We start from the raw sequence: 19,016 nt of genomic DNA on the forward strand, positions 1-19,016 counted from the left end.
TTTGCCATGGAAAAATTAGCTGCACACCCAAAAATTGTCGCCTGCGTCAAAAGAATTGTCTCTCTCATCAAAAGAATTGTCGCGCATCAAACGTATTGTTGCGTGAAACAATTTTCTAAGACACACGTCATTTTCCGCGTTACGCAAATTTTTTGCCATTTCACTATTTTTTTCCAAAGTTTTGCCAATTTTTCAGCGAAGCGAAATGCGACAGATTCGCTCATCACTAATAACAAGAATTACCCCTCAGCTTGTTCATTGACTGTACAGAGATTTTTTTTTTTTACAGTGGAACAAAACACATGGAGAAATTCTAGAGATTCGCTCAAAAAAATTGTGAATTTGTATCAGCCAAAAAAATGTGTTCATTAGTGATGATCAAATCAGTCCCGTTTCACTTCGCCGAAAGATTAACGAATCTTTCAAAACATTCGCAAAATGGCGAAAAATTTGTGAAATGGCGAAAATGTCGCGCGTCAAAAATTTTTTTGTCCGTGGCTATTATTTCGTCGCACGGCTATTATTTAGTCACACGGCTATTATTTCGTCGCACGGCTATTATTTAGTCACACGGCTATTATTTCGTCGCCCGCGGCTATTATTTCGTCGCACGGCTTTTATTTTGTCGCCCGCGGCTATTATTTCGTTGCACGGCTATAATTTTGTCGCCCCCCGGCTATTATTTTTTCGTCGCACGGCTATTATTTAGTCGCCCACGACTATTATTTAGTCGCACGGCTATTATTTCGTCGCCCGCGGCTATTGTTTTGTTGCGCGCCTATTATTTCATCGCCTGCGGCTATTATTTCGTTGCCCGCGACAATTTTTGGACGCACGGCAAATTTTTCCGCGGCAAATTTTTTCATCCATTTCGCGAAACACGGAAATTCGCTGCGAATCCATGCCTGCCGAAACATTTCGCCCATCACTAGTGTTCATCTGTACTATGTACAATTTAGCAGAAACATTCCTTTAAGTTAATTTTTCAGGTCAGGCTTTTTTGTTGTCAAAAACCCGAATCTGTTGCTGAAAAAAAAAAAAATTGCAATTTTTTGCAATTTATTATGCGACAAAAATTCATTAGCTAAAACCTGTCGGAATCATGTAGAAGTCAATGGCAGATGTCTCTTTTACAAGTGGAAGATCTTTCTTTGCTTCATGGTTTTCCATTTGTGGAAAAGTAGCCCAATGACCCGTAGCAAAAAGCGTAGGGAAGCAGGGGCATGACAGAGCCGTAGGGCTGATGTAGCCACTCCCAGTTAGTGGGGATTGGTGGATTTAAAGGTGCAGGGAGAAGCGTCAGCAAGGGTATAAATGGTAGGAAACCATTCCCGCTTCTCAATCCATTTTAGGCAGCACAGTAAAACGCCCACCCTCCCTCCCTCCCCAAACAGGTGGAGGCACTGAAGTGCAGTTGGCAGGGTGATTGAGTTGGGGGAAAACAATGGTTAGGTTAGGAGGGGAGTTTAACAGTTAATTGGGGCTGGCACGCCTGGAACCTCAGGGGTAGGTGGTTCCGGGCTAGAATGGCAGCTGGCGGCGCCAGTTGCGCTGCGCAGTTTTTGGGTTATTACGGTGTATGGTTCTTTAAGAGTTGGTTGTTTTTTATACAAACATTTGTGTTATGTTAGACTGTGTTTATGAGATGTTTATTGTATGATATTTGTTCTCTATGTATCTGCAGAAATGACTTCTATAATGACCCCTTACACCGCAGTATGAAATAATAAGTTGCTGTCTCAGCTATAATAGATATATATTCATTGGTGCCAATGCTACACGGAGGGATATTCCTTATAAAGCACATTTCCTTCATTCTACTGACTTCCCATCAGATCATTAAATGCTCTGCTTAACCCCTAGGGGCATGTATGATTGTATTTGATCCGTAATGAATGACTGAACCAATAAAATAGTCAATCTTATGATCTTACCTACGAGACATCTTACAAGACCAAGACAAAGTCTCTGCCAAACAGGATTCTCAACAAACTCTTCTACAACTTGTAAGGAGACAACTAATCATGTTCAATATGGCCCCGGATTGACCAGGCTTCTTCCTATTATGTCGTTGCTATTGTCACTTTAGATTTAGTGATGGATTTTCATATTTCGGATAATACGGTTAAGTGATGGATTTTGCAAAGAAGGATCCTTCTGCTTAACACCTGGAGACACGTTTGACTTTATTTGATCTGGATGTGAATGATTGAAGTGACAAAAAGTCTTATGATCTTGGATCGGTGACATGTACATTTCCTTATCAGACCGTGACAAGGTCATTTCCAAACAGAATTCTCACCAACCAGCTATCAAATTTGTAAGAAAGATCATTATTCAGGAATAATGAACTCAGATTGACCAGGTTTCTTCCAAATGAAATTTTTACTATTTTTGCTGTAGATTTAATGACGTTTCTTCATATTTTGAGTCATATTTAAAGAACTTCTAAAGACACTGTCGTTCATCAACATTTCTTAATATATAATCAAGGGTTAAAGCAGTGAAGTGTAGTCATTAGTGATGATGACTACACTTCACGCGTCACAATTGGATGCGGTCACATCAAATTGGGCGCGGTTGTGTCAAAAAAGCGTGGTTGCGCCAATAAAAAGCGCGGGCACAAAAAAAAAAATGCAGATTACCAATAAAGACGCTGGCATCGCAAAAATCACGTGACGTGCGTTTTGCGGATAATACCATGGAACCAAAATTACAAAATAATCTCTGTATGTAAGACATAGGGGCTGATTTACTAAGACACGAATTCCGACCGAATTGGAAAAATTCCGATTGGAAAACGAACATTTTGCGACTTTTTCGTATTTTTTGCGATTTTTTCGGAATCGTGACTTTACGACTTTTCGGAAATTATCGCGACTTTTTCGTTACCAATACGATTTGCGCGAAAAAACGCGAGTTTTTCGTAGCCATTCCGAAAGTTGCGCAAAATCTTGCGATTTTTTCGTAGCGGTAAAACTTGCGCGAAAAGTCGCACCTTTTCCGTAGTGTTAAAACGTAAAAGGCGCGATGTTTCGCGCAAGTTTTAACACTACGAAAAAATCGCAAGATTTTGCGCAACTTTCGGAATGGCTACGAAAAACTCGCGTTTTTTCGCACAAATCGTATTGGTAACGAAAAAGTCGCGAAAATTTTCCGAAAAAATAGCAAAATACCGATCATTACGAAAAAAACGCAATCGGACGAATTCGGCCCGTTCGTGGGTTAGTAAATGTGCCCCATACTGTTGGGAAGCAACAGTCTCATTGGGTAAGGCTGTATTTTGGTCCGGTGCTGCCCTAGGCATTGACTACTGCTGTCCCCATCGATGGAAGTGGTGTCATTGTTTAATTGAGGTCACTTCCCGGCACGGTACTAGAGAGGTACCCCCTACCCCCCCACCTCTCCCACTGGATTGTATAGGAAAGGGTCCAGTAGCAGTGGAAAGGTTTTTTTTGTTACAAAAAAAGTTATTTACCATATGGGCATCTAAAGGCCACCCCCTAGGCACAGGCCTTGGAGTGCCTATATGGTAAATACAGCCCTGCATTGGGGACCTATCTAATGGGCTTATTTATCAATTGTTGAGCTTGTGAATTTGAGTTTGTTTTTCTAAATCAAATAAACTCGCACATCGAATGGTCGCTTATTTATTGATAAGGAAAACTCGTTTGAATAAAAAAACTAGAAAACTAGAAATCTTCGGTTTTGTTTCTTGCCATTGCTTCCCGTGTCTGTCCTACACAATTCTGAGAAATGAAACTATTTTTTTCATGGCAACAACAGGGCATTTGTTTCCATTAATATTGACCCTTTAACTTGCCCCTCACTAGTGATGAGTGAATCTGTCCTGTTTCACGTTGCCAAAAAATTGGCAAAATGGAAAAAAAATCAGCAAAATGCATTTGTCACATGATTTTTTGTCGCCGGCGTCATTTTTTTGTCGCGTGTGTCCTTTTTTCCATGACCACACCCATTTTGCCCTGATTGCAACTTTTTTAGACTCAAGACACATTTTTCTGCAGCAAATTTTCATGGCAAGTTTCTCTAAATTTGCTCCCGTCCCAGGGGCCCTGCAGGTGCCCCCGCCGGCTGCGTCCCCTAACCCCGAGCATGGGGAGGAACGGTCGGGCAGAGGGAGCACCGGCAAGGATTGGGGCTGTGCCGCCGGGGCCCACTGGGATTTTTCCCGGTGTCCCGGCGGCCCAGTCCGACCCTGGATCCTAGTCTGCAAGAGTCAGGCTGGTTTTGGATCTCTACAAGGAAAGACCTGTGAGAAGACTGCACTGCTGTATGTGATGCCATGCTTTCATGAACTCTATAACATATTTTCTTCTGCCTAAAAGAAATCTTGGACAAGCAAGCTTCAGCAAACCACCACAATCTGTAATAACATTTTTGGTCTGCAGAATTCTCATTGGGAAACTGTTGCAATTAAGATTTGGTCAACTTATTTGTGGGCTCAATGGGACAGTTTTTGGAGGGTTTAGATCCCATTTAAATGCTGCTCTCACTGACCAAATGTGTATTTAGTTACAGGCATCACGGTCAGCCTTAGGTCCAAGAGAAACCACAATCATTTCCAAATAATTAAGAAAATGGCAAAAATATAGATATAAAGTTGTGTCTGAATTCCTCAGAGAGACAAACAAATATTCTAATTTGTCAAAAAGGCAATTTAGCCATAAATTCAGTAACTCTGTATTGTCTCACTTACTAAAAAGCCCTTTCTGATGTATCTGCCAACACAACCACTCGAAGAAAAAACCTTCTCATCTTAAGATGGAACCTCCTCTCTTCTATTTCTAATTGATGCCCGTCTGCTGAAAAGATCTATTGGAGAATAAACTGTTAACCAATGTATTAACCCCTTATTATTCTGTTCTATTCTTTCCTACATCAAATATATGCACTAAGTGTAAAATACGTGAAATGTTTCTTTACTTACCTTCAGTTAAAGATGTTTGTTGTCCCCTCTCTTTTCCAGCCTTCTTTTCTTTGCCCCCTTTATAGAAATCAATAAAGAGCGATTGTAAAACTTCTTTATTATTTTCCTAATTTTGCTCGGTATTTACACCCAGAGGCCATTATATTGTGCGACACATCTCTTGCAAACGAGCCACAGTTTTCCGTTTTTGGGCAATAGCAGAATTATGGATTCAGCTCTATAATATCCAAATGTCTTTTCATATCCTCACGTCAACAAATTCCTTTTGATATTTCCTTAGTGCCTGAACATTAAGTAGGAACACGATAAGAATGAACTCTAATCTGACTCTATCCTGCTCCTCATACCGAGCCTCAGCTGGACCCGACAAGGTTAATTACCTTCAAGCCATCTCTGATCCTGGAGTCTCCTTTATATCACATATAGAGGCCCTTCACAAGCCAAGTTCCTATGTACAACATCAACAATATCTGCGTGTTCCGCTGTCACGATACAAACTGAACATTTCTAGTTTCTCCTTTTGCAAATCCTGCTTATTTTATCCTCCATTTCTATCAAATATAGTGTACGGCACAATCTATAAACACTATACAAGTCTATGCAAGTTCAAAAATAATTATACTATTTTGTTTAAGATCATTTTTTTTTTTTAAATCCATTGGAATTTCTATACCAAGAAATATCAATCTTAACAGGTTGGGAGATCAAAACCAATATATTGATTTTGGAAGGTCTTTACTAGTGATGAGCAAATCTGTCTCGTTTAGTGATGGGCAAAATGTTTCGCCAGGCATCGATTCGCGGCGAATTTCCGCGTTTCGCCATTGGCGGATTGTTTCGCGAAACGGATGAAAAAATTCGCTGCGGAAAAATTCGCCGCACGTCCAAAAATTGTCGCCGGCGTCAAAAAAGAATTGTCGCGGACGTCAAAAGAATAGCCGCGAGACAAAATAATAGCCGCGCGACAAAATAATAGCCGCGCGACGAAATAATAGCCGCGGGCGAGGAAATAATAGCCGCGTGCGACGAAACAATAGCTGCGCGACAAAATAATAGCCGCGGGCGGCAAAATAATAGCCGCGGGCGACAAATTTTTTTTGTCGCACAACATTTTCGCCGTTTCGCGGATCTTTTTAAAGATTTGCAAATTTTTCGGCGAAGCGAAACGGAACAGATTCGCTCATCACTAGTCTCATTTTGCTTTGATAAAAAAATTAGCAAAAATACAGAAAAATGTATGAAATGCGGGTGTTGTGTGCCCATTTTACTGCGACTGTGCCCAGTTTGGCACGACCACACCTATTTTGACACGACTTTTGACGCGCAATATATTTTTCCACTGCAAATTTCTGCAAAAGTTTCACAAAAGTATTCGCCAATGGTGAAATGTGGAAATTCGCCTGGTGAAAAAATTTGTTCATCACTAATCTTTACTAGTGATGTTGCGAAACGACAAAATTATTGCATGTTGGAAAATTAAATGACGTGGAACGAACTGCCAATGGAAAAACATACAGATAGGAAGATACAGATAGGAAGTATAACACTATTTTGACTTAGATAAGGCAAATCCAGGCTAGTAGCGTAGTGTAGAGTATGTGTTACATGCGACCCTTAATACTTAGGCATGGGCCTCCGCTAAGTGGGAGATTTGCTATGGAGCTGAGGGTGTAGTTGAACTACAACTAGCTGAGGTTGTGTGGGTGCAGATAGTATAAATGGATGCCAGAGGATTCTTATGGTGAACTATAATACAGATTTATTGTCCAAGACACAAATGTTATGCAGGGTTGTCATATACTCACAAGCAGTTGATATAGAATGTCACAGTGATAAGTAGCAGTTGTGACCTTTAGAGACAGTATAGCCCACAATGGAGATATGCAGAGGTAGTAGCTGGGAGTCCCAAGATGGATGCCCTTTACTGGAACGGATCCCTACAGCCAACTGGGGTTCAGGGGTAAGTACTGCCTGAATCCTTTGTCTTAACTGTGGTCCCTACAGCAAGGAATACAGAGCCTGGGGTAGGCTAAACCCTTAGCATCTCCTTTGATGGGGCTAATGGCTGCCCTTTCTAAATAAAACAGACTATGCTCACTTCTTCTAGAGAGTGCTATTACATGAATCTGCTGTGCTTACTTGTCCTCATTCACGGGGCCCTGTCCCCGACTTTCACTAGGGTTATGATGTCCTCTAGGGCACAATAGCTTCTGGGGCCTACAGTCTGCTCCCAGGCTCAGAGGGAGCTCTGCTTGGGACACAGCCTGCAGCCAAAGAGGAAGCCACTCCTCCGTGCCAGACACTATATCAGTCTTTAAGGGGAGGGGCCAACCTGTATAAACCTATAAGGGATACAGTCACATAACTGAAACCTGAGTATAAGGGCTCTGCCCAATAACAGTACAGATAAGAAGAGGTAGGGGTAAAGCCATAGGGAGCTTAACCCTATGGGTCCCTACAGAAGAATCAAGGGGGTCAACGTGTGGTTAATAAAATATGCAGAAGAAGTATAGGCTCAATGTTCAAAATACAGACATCTTGGGAGCCAAAGTGCGAAATTCTGGGAAATCCAAGGAACGGCGCACTTTAGCGAGCCCCAGTAAATGAGCCACATTATACATCTGCGTTTAACCTACTCGCGGCATATTAAATGGCAGCTAATTGCAAGCTTACAGAAATCTCTGCGCTCCGTTTGCAAATACATTCACGTCGCGCCCAAGTTTGTTTGTTTATTTATTATTTCCCTATTTTTGCCGATTCTCCCAATGAATTCCAAACGCCAGGCGTTAGCCTTCCCGTAAAGAGGCGAACGCGGCAAGAAATACATGCGATAAGAAAAAAAAAACCTGATAATTTATGCAAGCCGGCGTCTGCAATTATAAATTCTCATAAATATTCATTTACATGTTCCTAATTTTAGAGAACAGAAGTGAATGAAATGATTAATCAATTGATTGTATTTGATTGGGCCTTAAGCAAAAAAAGAAAAAGAAATATTTTACTGCGGCGGCATGCTAATTTCCCTGCTGATTAACAGCCGGCGTTTGTGCAAAGGGAAAACAGATAGAGGCGTAATGTGTGATGTAAGCGGAATGATCCATCATCATACGGCGCAACTTTCCCTTTATTTGCCCCCAGGGAGCCCGTATTATTATACTGAATTTTACTGTTACAGTAAGATAAGTGTTTGCTTAAAAATTCCTGCTTAGGCTTTAAATATGACTGTTTTGCAGCAAAATGCTTGTTTGCTAATTACTGTATATACTCGAGTATAAGCCTAGTTTTTCAGCACCCAAAATGTGCTGAAAAAAAGTCCCCCTCGGCTTATACTCGAGTCGGGTGCCATGGGTCCCTCTAGACTAGCACCCTCTGTCCTTTGTGTGTAAATTAGGCCCCCCGCAACCAGACCCTGCAGTGCCCTGGCCTAGGCTCCCACTAGCAATACTTATTCCCCCTTACATCCCTCCGGGACTGGGTCTGCTGCCAGTTTGCCAATGTGCAATGAGTGTGGGGTAGTACTCATATTGTTTTTGTTGACCCTCTTCTCCACTTACAGAGCTAGTTTACTGTTTTTCTTTTAAATAAATATTGGAAAACATATACCCCACTGATGCCTCAATTTATGTAATTTTCTGGTTTTTATTTTGATTATTGAAACTTAGCAGTAGCGGCTGCATTTCCCACCCTAGGCTTATACTCGAGTCAATACGTTTTTCCAGTTTTCTTAGGTAAAATAAGGTACCTCGGCTTATATGCGGATCGGCTTATACTCGAGTATATACGGTAAATGTTCTAAGTGCGTAGCCAGGGCCCGAGTCTGTGTTTATATATATATTGTAGGCAAGTTCACTTAAACACTTAGAAGACGCAGATGTTAAACCAAATCTTTTTTTCTTTATTTACCTTTTAATGTTTACATGACATGGGGAGGTTGTAATCACGGTCCCCTTTTCTCTTAACCCACCCCCCGGTCTCACCCCTTACAATAAAAGACAAACTTGCATTTTCTGGGTGGAAAGGCCGCAGCTTATTTTATTGATAAACACAACAAAATTGTAGTCAATGTTTCCTTCAATACACTTTACACATAAACATAGGTTACGTAACATTTAGCCGCTGAAGGCTGCATTACAAATATTACCATTATAATAACTTAACTTAACCTTAAATTAACCTTAGCCAATTGCAGAACCCTTTCAAGCCTGTGACTGAGCCTCCACAACCAAACTTTCCCACCTCCTGTGCCTACTATGACTGTTTTCCCCCCAAAGCCTAGCCCCCAGGCCTGCCCCTCCATAAAAGCACCTGTCCCTTAATCTATTTAGCCCCTTTTCGGCTCCCCCTAGGGCAGCCCCACCACGCCAAAGCTGCGACTAATCAACCAGTTCCCACTTATCACCTATCCCCAAATCCCGTACTCCAGGGCGGGCGGGCAGGAACGCTGTCTTCTCCCTTCTACTGTCACGAGGTAATGGATGCCTTCTTCCGGTTTCATTTATTTATATGGCCTCTTTCTCCTCCCACTTGCTGTTCTGATACTACAACTCCCAGCATCCCATACACCAACTTCCTATGGGTCCCTATTCACCCCCCTTGTCATGGCCTCGCTCCGCTCCACCTGTCCCATGCTCGCTCTTCCGGGCTACTTCAAGGGTTTGTCCTCTTACAATGACTATTGCTTTATTCTCTCTGGCCCGACTCTCCTTCCCAGCAAAAACTTGTTTCCATTTCCTACACACTGCCAAAAAGGCCGCCTCCCGCTTACTTCCTGCTCTGGTTTCCCCTTCCTCAACCAACTTTATTGTTAATCAAACATCTTAACATAGTAAGATAGGTTGAAAAAAGACATACGTCCATCACGTTCAACCATAATGCCTATATATAACCTGCCTAACTGCTAGTTGATCCAGAGGAAGGCAAAAACCCATCTGAAGCCTCTCTAATTGGCCCCAGAGGGGAAAAAATTCCTTCCTGACTCCAAGATGGCAATCGGACCAGACCCTGGGGCAAATAGTACTAAGAGCTATCCCCCATAACCCTGCATTTCCCCATTGGTGGATTGTATCACGAAACGAGCAACAAAATCCACCGCGGGGAAATTCACAGGACTAGTGATGGGCAAAACAATTCGCCAGGCATGGATTCATGGTAAATTTTCACGTTTCCCCATTGACGGATTCTTTCATGCAACGTGCAACAAAATCCACTGAGGGAAAATTCACAGAGCATCAAAAATTTTTCGCCCACGTCAAAAAAAAAAAAAGTCGCTTGTGTCAAAAAAGTTGCGCGCAACATTTTCACTGTTTCGCCAATTTTTCGGCACAGATTCACTCATCACTATACAGGACGCTAGTTTTGCTATGTACAAATATATACAAGCTAGTGTAGTGTGAAAGTGTTGGCGCTGGCAGACAGCTCTGCTTTGCAAAGATAAATGTGACTGAGCCTTCGGGTTTTTTTTCCTCGTATTTGGTATGCTACACAAAAACATGTCTTTACCCTGTTATATTTCACTGTGACATTATGATCATAAAAATCAATATATCTCACAGATGAGAAAGAGGGTTTTCTTTTAATCTTTGTAGATGCTGGTTCTGATTACAGCGAAGAATGATTGATCCCCGGCCTGACAGCCGCCGCAGTTAGAGGTCACAATGGCCCCTGTTGTAGAACGACTCCCACGATTGTTGTTACCGCACAAATTAGGAACTTGACACACAACTCGCTAGGAACTGCTGCCTAATTCAGACGTACACTTGTTACATTATTGTTATATACAGTATTGCTGTCTTAAAAATAAGGCCATCTACATGTTCATACCTCATAGCAAATTTATATTACGAATGTTCTCATCCAATTAGATTTTTGGTATTGACATTTTCACTGGAATGCATGTATAGTACAATGTGAAACTGTGACAGCGAAATGTGTTGTGACACTAATTGGAAGAACCTTGGCAATGTTCAACTGAATTGCAGGTTTAACAATTTATGAGCTTGGATGGGCTCCACCGGTATCTATATCCTACTATTGTAGTTATATGTATGACTTTACACACTTGCTTTTGCAATAGAAAGGCATTAAAACAGATATCAGGGTCTTGGAATAATTGCTACATACAAGTATGGAGTAAGGAGTATTGTATAATCTTATGGTGAGTAGATTTCTACACATAGGTAAGAACCAATTCAAGTGTTTGGTGTAAGCATCATTCCAGAAGAACATGGGAGAAAAACATATAGGAAAAACACAATGGAACAACATTCCAGTAGAACAAGGGAGAACAATATTCCAGAACAACACAGAAGAACAACATTCCAGTAGAACAAGGGAGAACAACATTCCAGAAGAACCTGGGAGAAGAACATTTCAGAACAACACGGGAGAGCAACATTCCAGAAGAACATGGGAGAAGAACATTTCAGAACAACACGGGAGAACAACATTCCAGAGGAACATGGGAGAAGAACATTTCAGAACAACATGGGAGAACAACATTCCAGAAGAACATTGGAGAAAAACATTTCAGAACAACACGGGAGAACAACATTCCAGAAGAACATTGGAGAAGAACATTTCAGAACAACACGGGAGAACAACATTCCAGAAGAACATGGGAGAAAAACATTTCAGAACAACACGGGAGAACAACATTCCAGAAGAACATGGGAGAAAAACATTTCAGAACAACACAATGGAACAACATTCTAGTAGAACAAGGGAGAACAACATTCCAGAAGAACATTGGAGAAGAACATTTCAGAACAACACGGGAGAGCAACATTCCAGAAGAACATGGGAGAAGAACATTTCAGAACAACACGGGAGAACAACATTCCAGAAGAACATGGGAGAAAAACATTTCAGAAGAACACGGGGGAACAACATTTCAGAAGAACCTGGGAGAACAACATTCCAGAAGAACACGGGAGAACAACATTTCAAAAGAACACGGGAGAACAACATTTCAGAAGAACACAGGAGAACAACATTTCAGAAGAACACGGGAGAACAACATTTCAGAAGAACACGGGAGAACAACATTTCAGAAGAACACGGGAGAACAACATTCCAGAAGAACACGGGAGAAGAACATTTCAGAAGAACACAAAAGAAGAACATTTCAGAAGAACATGGGAGAAAAACATTCCAGAAGAACATGGGGACCTCGCTATGTGCTGTTTCCTGCAGAGGAATGTACTGTACGATAACACATACAGTCTATTACTGAGATAACAACAATATTGAATATAAAATAACAGATGTAGAAGACAAATTATTTTGGTGTATGAATGTTCAAACAACAGCAAAGGTAGTTGTGGCATAGTGAAAAATTTGCTGAAATTTGCAAAATGGCTAAAAAATTGCGAAACACATTGAAGTCAATAGGTGACTCTTATTACACGCGTCAATGTTTACACAAAAATTTTTATACGGGCAAAATGTTTACACTTTTTTTTTTTTCTTACTCCAAATACGTTAAAGTCAATGGGCGTTTTTTTTGTTGCAACTTTTTTGTCTTGGTGATTTTTTGTCTAGCCAAATTTTTTCGTGGCAATCCACCCATGGCAAAATATGAAATTTTGCTGCTAATCCATGCCTGATGAAAAAATGCACTCATCGCTATTGATCTGTCCCATTTTGCTTTGCCGAAAAATTACAGGAAGTTGAGAAAAATTTCTGAAATGTTGAAAAGTTTTTTTTTTTTTTTTGACAGACACTTTTTTGACAGGACTATGCTTATTTTGATGCAACTGTGACTATTTTTGCAGTGGCCACGCCCACTTTGATGCAACCGCACCCAATTAAACACAACCACACCTATTTTGATGTGATAACGCCCAATTTGACTATTACCAATTACTATTTTCCCACATTTGCCTGGGCAGATTTTTACTTTAATTAATTAGTTGGTCTGTAATATGGAACTTGTCCCCTTTAAAGGGAAACTATACCCCCAAAACAATGTAGATCTCTATAAAAATATATTGCTAAATAAACCATTTTCATAAAAATATACTTTTTTAGTAGTACGTGCCATTCTGTAATCCTAAATAGAAAACTGCCATTCTAAGAATTAAGGGCCGCCCCCTGGGATCATAGGAGTCACAGTGCACACAAACAAGCCAAGGCACACATACATGCTAGGCCCCATCAGCCAATGAATGGGCAGAGTTCTGCCTTTTGCTCCCACACTACTTCCTGTTACAGTTAGAGCTGCATCACTTCCTGTCAGCTGATCTCTGAGGGAGCACACAGCCCATCACTAAATGGCGGCTCAAGGGAAAGGATGTAAAAGGGCAATATTTACTGATATATCTGTTGGTTATTATTCATATTCATTCTGGGGGTGTAATTGACCTTGAATACCTTATATTCCTCTTATACTTCAAGAGTTTGGCAGTAGCTTAAAAAAATATAAATATGTGTTCCTGTTGGAAGCATCGAGGTCCTTTTGTAACCGTTAGGAACATCCATAAAATCGATCGGCTTCACGAAGATAAAGTTATGTTCCAGTCTATTTTAATACAACACGGATCTATTTACTTTTTGAAAAGGTTGGCAGTGTTAGCAAAGACGCAGACAAATGGTCTTCCGGAACAAGAAAATGTATTGACGAAAAGAAGCGTTGTTGTCAGGAGAATACTTTATTAGGAAAATAATCCACGAAATCTATAAGCATCGACTGACGCTGAAACGACAACAAAAATAAGTTTGACCTTTGAGTTTGTGCCGTGCATAATCAGAGCGAGGGGGGGGAGGCTCCTACAAACTTATCCGACTTCTTCTTCTGTAATTATTGTTCCCTGGTAACTGCTTTATTTTACAAACTCAGCAAGGGGTTTAACATTTTAATCGTTTTAAATAGGGATGCACCGAACCCACTTTTTTGGATTCAGCCGAACCTCCAAACCCATCCAGCGGGATTCGGGCGAATCCTGAACTGAATCCGAATCCTAATTGCATATGCTATCTTATGGTAATTAGGATCCAGATTCGGTTCAGCAAGGACCACAGATCTGGCCAAAACTGAATCCTTAAAAAACGCTGGGATTCGGCCGAATCCCGAACCGAATCCAGGATTCAGTGTATTCCTAGTTTTAAACATATCATGTATAGATAAGGCCAACAATTACACTCTAAAAATATATTTTTCACTCCCATAACTGATAATAGGGGCTCCGGACGGCCCGCAGTGCATGGAGGAGGACTGTGACAGGGCTAGGAGGAAGTAGGAAGTGATGTAATAGGTAGGGAGAGGAGACACAAGAGCACTGCACGGGAGAAGCAGCGCCATTGTTGTTACGAGTGGGAGAATGGGAAGGTGAGTCCTTTAGGCAGGGTCTGTTAAAGGATGGAGCGGGCGTGGACAGGAAGGAGCGGGCATAGACCAGATGGGACCAGACAGGACAGGACGGAGTGGGTGTAGACCAGATGGGACCAGACAGGACAGGACGGAGTGGGTGTAGACCAGACGGGACCAGACAGGACAGGACAGAGAGGGCGTAGACCAGACGGGACCAGACAGGACAGGACAGAGCGGTCGTAGACCAGACGGGACCAGACAGGACAGGACACAGCGGGCGTAGACCAGACGGGACCAGACAGGACAGGACAGAGAGGGCGTAGACCAGACGGGACCAGACAGGACAGGACGGAGCGGTTGTAGACCAGACGGTACCAGACAGGACACAGCGGGCGTAGACCAGACGGGACCAGACAGGACAGGACGCAGCGGGCGTAGACCAGACGGGACTAGACAGGACAGGACACAGCGGGCGTAGACCAGACGGGACTAGACAGGACAGGACACAGCGGGCGCAGACCAGACGGGACCAGACAGGACAGGACACAGCGGGCGCAGACCAGACGGGACCAGACAGGACAGGACGCAGCGGGCGCAGACCAGATGGGACCAGACAGGACAGGACACAGCGGGCGCAGACCAGACGGGACCAGACAGGACAGGACGCAGCGGGCGTAGACCAGACGGGACCAGACAGGACAGGACACAGCGGGCGCAGACCAGACAGGACCAGACAGGACAGGACACAGCGGGCGTAGACCAGACGGGACCAGACAGGACAGGACACAGCGGGCGCAGACCAGACGGGACCAGACAGGACAGGACGCAGCGGGCGCAGACCAGATGAGACCAGACAGGACAGGACACAGCGGGCGCAGACCAGACGGGACCAGACAGGACAGGACACAGCGGGCGTAGACCAGATGGGACCAGACAGGACAGGACACAGCGGGCGCAGACCAGACGGGACCAGACAGGACGCAGCGGGCACAGACCAGACGGGACCAGACAGGACAGGACACAGAGGGCGTAGACCAGATGGGACCAGACAGGACAGGACACAGCGGGCGCAGACCAGACGGGACCAGACAGGACAGGATGGGACAGAGCGGGCAAAGGCAAAGATCAGGAGTGAGAAGCAAGGAGTGAGAACAGGAATAAGACGAAGGTGTAAGGAAGCAAGGAAACAAGGCTAAGGAGCAGAGGAGCAAGGAAACAAGGCTAAGGAGCAGAGGAGCAAGGAAACAAGGCTAAGGAGCAGAGGAGCAAGGAAACAAGGCTAAGGAGCAGAGGAGCAAGGAAACAAGGCTAAGGAGCAGAGGAGCAAGGAAACAAGGCTAAGGAGCAGAGGAGCAAGACAAGGAGCCAGAACAAGAACACAAACTAGGGACAGGCCACAGTGCTGAATGTTAACCAATGTTCAGGCAACGTGTGTGAGGAGGGCTGGGCTCAAATAGGGCAGAGTCAGCCTTGATTGGCTGACCCCACCTAGCCAATAAGGCTGCTGGGGTGATGTTACCAAGCCCAGGACACAGGTGAAAGGAAACACAAGGCAGTTACCTCTTGTTGGCTGCTCTTCTGGCTCAATGGTTGGGAGGGCAGCCAACAACCAGGAGGTCCTGGGATCAAACCCCAGCAGATCCTTACACAGGTTGAGACTCTCTTGGGTCCAGAAATTTTTTGTTTGTCACAGCGGGTGGTGGAATGCTTGCCCTGGGGGTCTATGGCCATGGATTATTACGTCTGAATAGCCAACTGGTGCTGATGCAGGCTCTTGTCGGGCATGGGTCCAGCAAGAGGGGTGACAAGTTGGTTACCTGGTTCTCACTTGCCCATCTGCCCCCCTACAGGGTTGGGTGGCCGGCATGCAAGGTAGCCCAGGAAGGAGTATAGCAGTGGTATTTGGGCAAGCATTCCTTGGATATGGTTCTTTTCTTTTCAAAGTTGAAAAAATACATTGGTTGATAAGTTAATACATTGATAATGTTAATATACATGTATTGTAATCTGTAACTAAAGCTGTGACTTTCTTTATCACAAAACCTGGATGTCATTATTTGTGTCTTGGGGGGGAAAGGGTTCCAGAAATGGATATACGTGTGAGGTAAGTGAAAGGGTAAGCTGGTGGTTATACTTCCTGCAGAGACAATGCTGCCCTTGTCATGGTCAGTGATACTTCCAGTGTCGGACTGAGATCCCAGGGTCCCACCAGAAAACCTTGGACCATAGGCCCACTTTCTAACTGATTATTCCTCCTCTCCTCCCTTAACCTCTTCCCCCTCAAGCTCTTTATTATCCAAGTCTCTTTTCTTTATCCTTCCATCTCTTTTTCCTATACAGAAATAGGGAATGACCATGCCATTGGCCAAATAGTTAGAAGCAAGAGGTCCCACTGACACCTGGGCCAACCGGGAGCTTTCCTGATATCCTGGTGGGACAGTCCGACAATTGATGCTTCTCTCATTCTGTAATTATCACCATTTACAGTCATTAAACATAAAAACAAGAAATTCTGATGGACTCCAGAATTTTTCTAAGGGAAATACAAAAAAAACTTACTTACGATTAATGTTTTGACACCACAGAGGGCTGCCTTCCTCAGAACTAAAGCACCCCATAAGTGTGCCAACAAACAAACATTTATAGGCTTACATACCAGTTTTCAAATTTATTTAATTAATTGCATATTTAATGCTCTCTTTCACCTCAAATAACTTGCAAAATTTGAGTTGGAAAATGCGGCTTGACTTGCCAATATTTCCATTGACTTCTATAGAAACTCGCAAGCTTTAAGATGGCTTTTCAGGTTTTTTTCACTTAATAAATACCAGACATTTGAGTTTTTCAAACAGGCCCCTTGCTGGTACCTTACATATAGAGATAATTATGCCATTTTTCCCTTCATTATATGGCACAGGAATCAGACATGGGGATAAAGGGGCAGACTTGTTCAGTGCTGGGAAACTGTGCTTATTGCTCCCAACTCCAATTGCAGGAACAGAGAACAGGGAGCCGGATTTATACAGATCAGCTGGGATTCTCATTGGGGGATTCTTTTGGGTTTATTTAATGGTTAAATGATTCTCTTTTCTCTGTAATAATAAAACAGTACCTGTACTTGATCCCAACTAAGATATAATTACCCCTTATTGGGGGCAGAACAGCCCTATTGGGTTTATTTCATGGTTAAATGATTCCCTTTTCTCTGTAATAATAAAACAGTACCTGTACTTGATCCCAACTAAGATATAATTACCCCTTATTGGGGGCAGAACAGCCCTATTGGGTTTATTTCATGGTTAAATGATTCCCTTTTCTCTGTAATAATAAAACAGTACCTGTACTTGATCCCAACTAAGATATAATTACCCCTTATTGTGGCAGAACAGCCCTATTGGGTTTATTTCATGGTTAAATGATTCCCTTTTCTCTGTAATAATAAAACAGTACCTGTACTTGATCCCAACTAAGATATAATTTTCCCTTTCATTTCTATTTAGTCAGTTCCAAGAGCTGCCCCTGATAAGGCACGGCCAAGGCCAGTTTTCATACTTTCAACCTTGCCCCTTTAGTAAATAAATTATTTTGGTTAATTTCTTGATGATCAATTTAATACAGTCTTTAACTTCTACGTACACTTGTTTGATAGGGAAAAAAACATCTAATTTGCCAAATATAAGGCTTTTATTGTGTATGCTCATATTAATGCCGATCTTTCTCTTGATAAAGGTTAGTCTGACGGAGAGACAGGCAGGTCTGGAGCCATTTGTGCTGGGATTCTAAATAGCCTCATTAAGTCAAATAAACCGTAGAGAGGCCGGCTCTAGAGAAAAACACAAAATCTATAACGGGTTGTTTTATTATAATCTTAGCATCATTTGCAGTGATGAATCCTAAATTTAATCTAAGACTTAGTTTCTATGTGTAACCTGTTTAATTAGATGAGTTTGGGTTCTTAACAAACCATGAACTTAGAGTTATTTATAAACAGAATTGAATGTACAGAGACTTCATCCGTGGGTATCTACCGCTGCATTGTTCCCAGAAGGGAATGTACTAGATATCTGCGGTTCCTCGCTTACAGTTTGTAGCTTAGTAGAAGGGAATGTACTAGATATCAGCGGTTCCTCGCCTACAGTATGTAGCTTAGTAGAAGGGAATGTACTAGATATCAGCAGTTCCTCGCCTACAGTATGTAGCTTAGTAGCAGGGAATGTACTAGATATCAGCCGTTCCTCGCCTACAGTATGTAGCTTAGTAGCAGGGAATGTACTAGATATCAGCGGTTCCTCGCCTACAGTATGTAGCTTAGTAGAAGGGAATGTACTAGATATCTGCGGTTCCTCGCCTACAGTATGTAGCTTAGTAGAAGGGAATGTACTTGATATCTGTGGTTCCTCCCCTACAGTATGTAGCTTAGTAGAAGGGAATGTACTAGATATCAGCAGTTCCTCGCCTACAGTATGTAGCTTAGTAGAAGGGAATGTACTAGATATCTGCGGTTCCTCGCCTACAGTATGTAGCTTAGTAGAAGGCAATGTATTAGATATCTGCTGTTCCTCGCCTACAGTATGTAGCTTAGTAGAAGGGAATGTACTAGATATCTGCGGTTCCTCACCTACAGTAGGTAGCTTAGTAGAAGGGAATGTACTAGATATCTGCGGTTCCTCGCCTACAGTATGTAGCTTAGTAGAAGGGAATGTACTAGATATCTGTGGTTCCTCGCCTACAGTATGTAGCTTAGTAGAAGGGAATGTACTA

The 19,016-nt window shown here is 42.6% G+C and overlaps 1 pseudogene; it reads right to left on the reverse strand.

Annotated features, from left to right (window-relative positions):
* The window catches only part of LOC100495164, a 37,019-nt pseudogene extending 26,246 nt beyond the window's left edge, over positions 1 to 10,773 (reverse strand).
* Between the last annotated feature and the right edge of the window lie 8,243 nt (positions 10,774 to 19,016).

Source organism: Xenopus tropicalis, chromosome 1, assembly GCF_000004195.4.
Source record: "Xenopus tropicalis strain Nigerian chromosome 1, UCB_Xtro_10.0, whole genome shotgun sequence".
Taxonomy (NCBI): Eukaryota; Metazoa; Chordata; class Amphibia; order Anura; family Pipidae; genus Xenopus; species Xenopus tropicalis.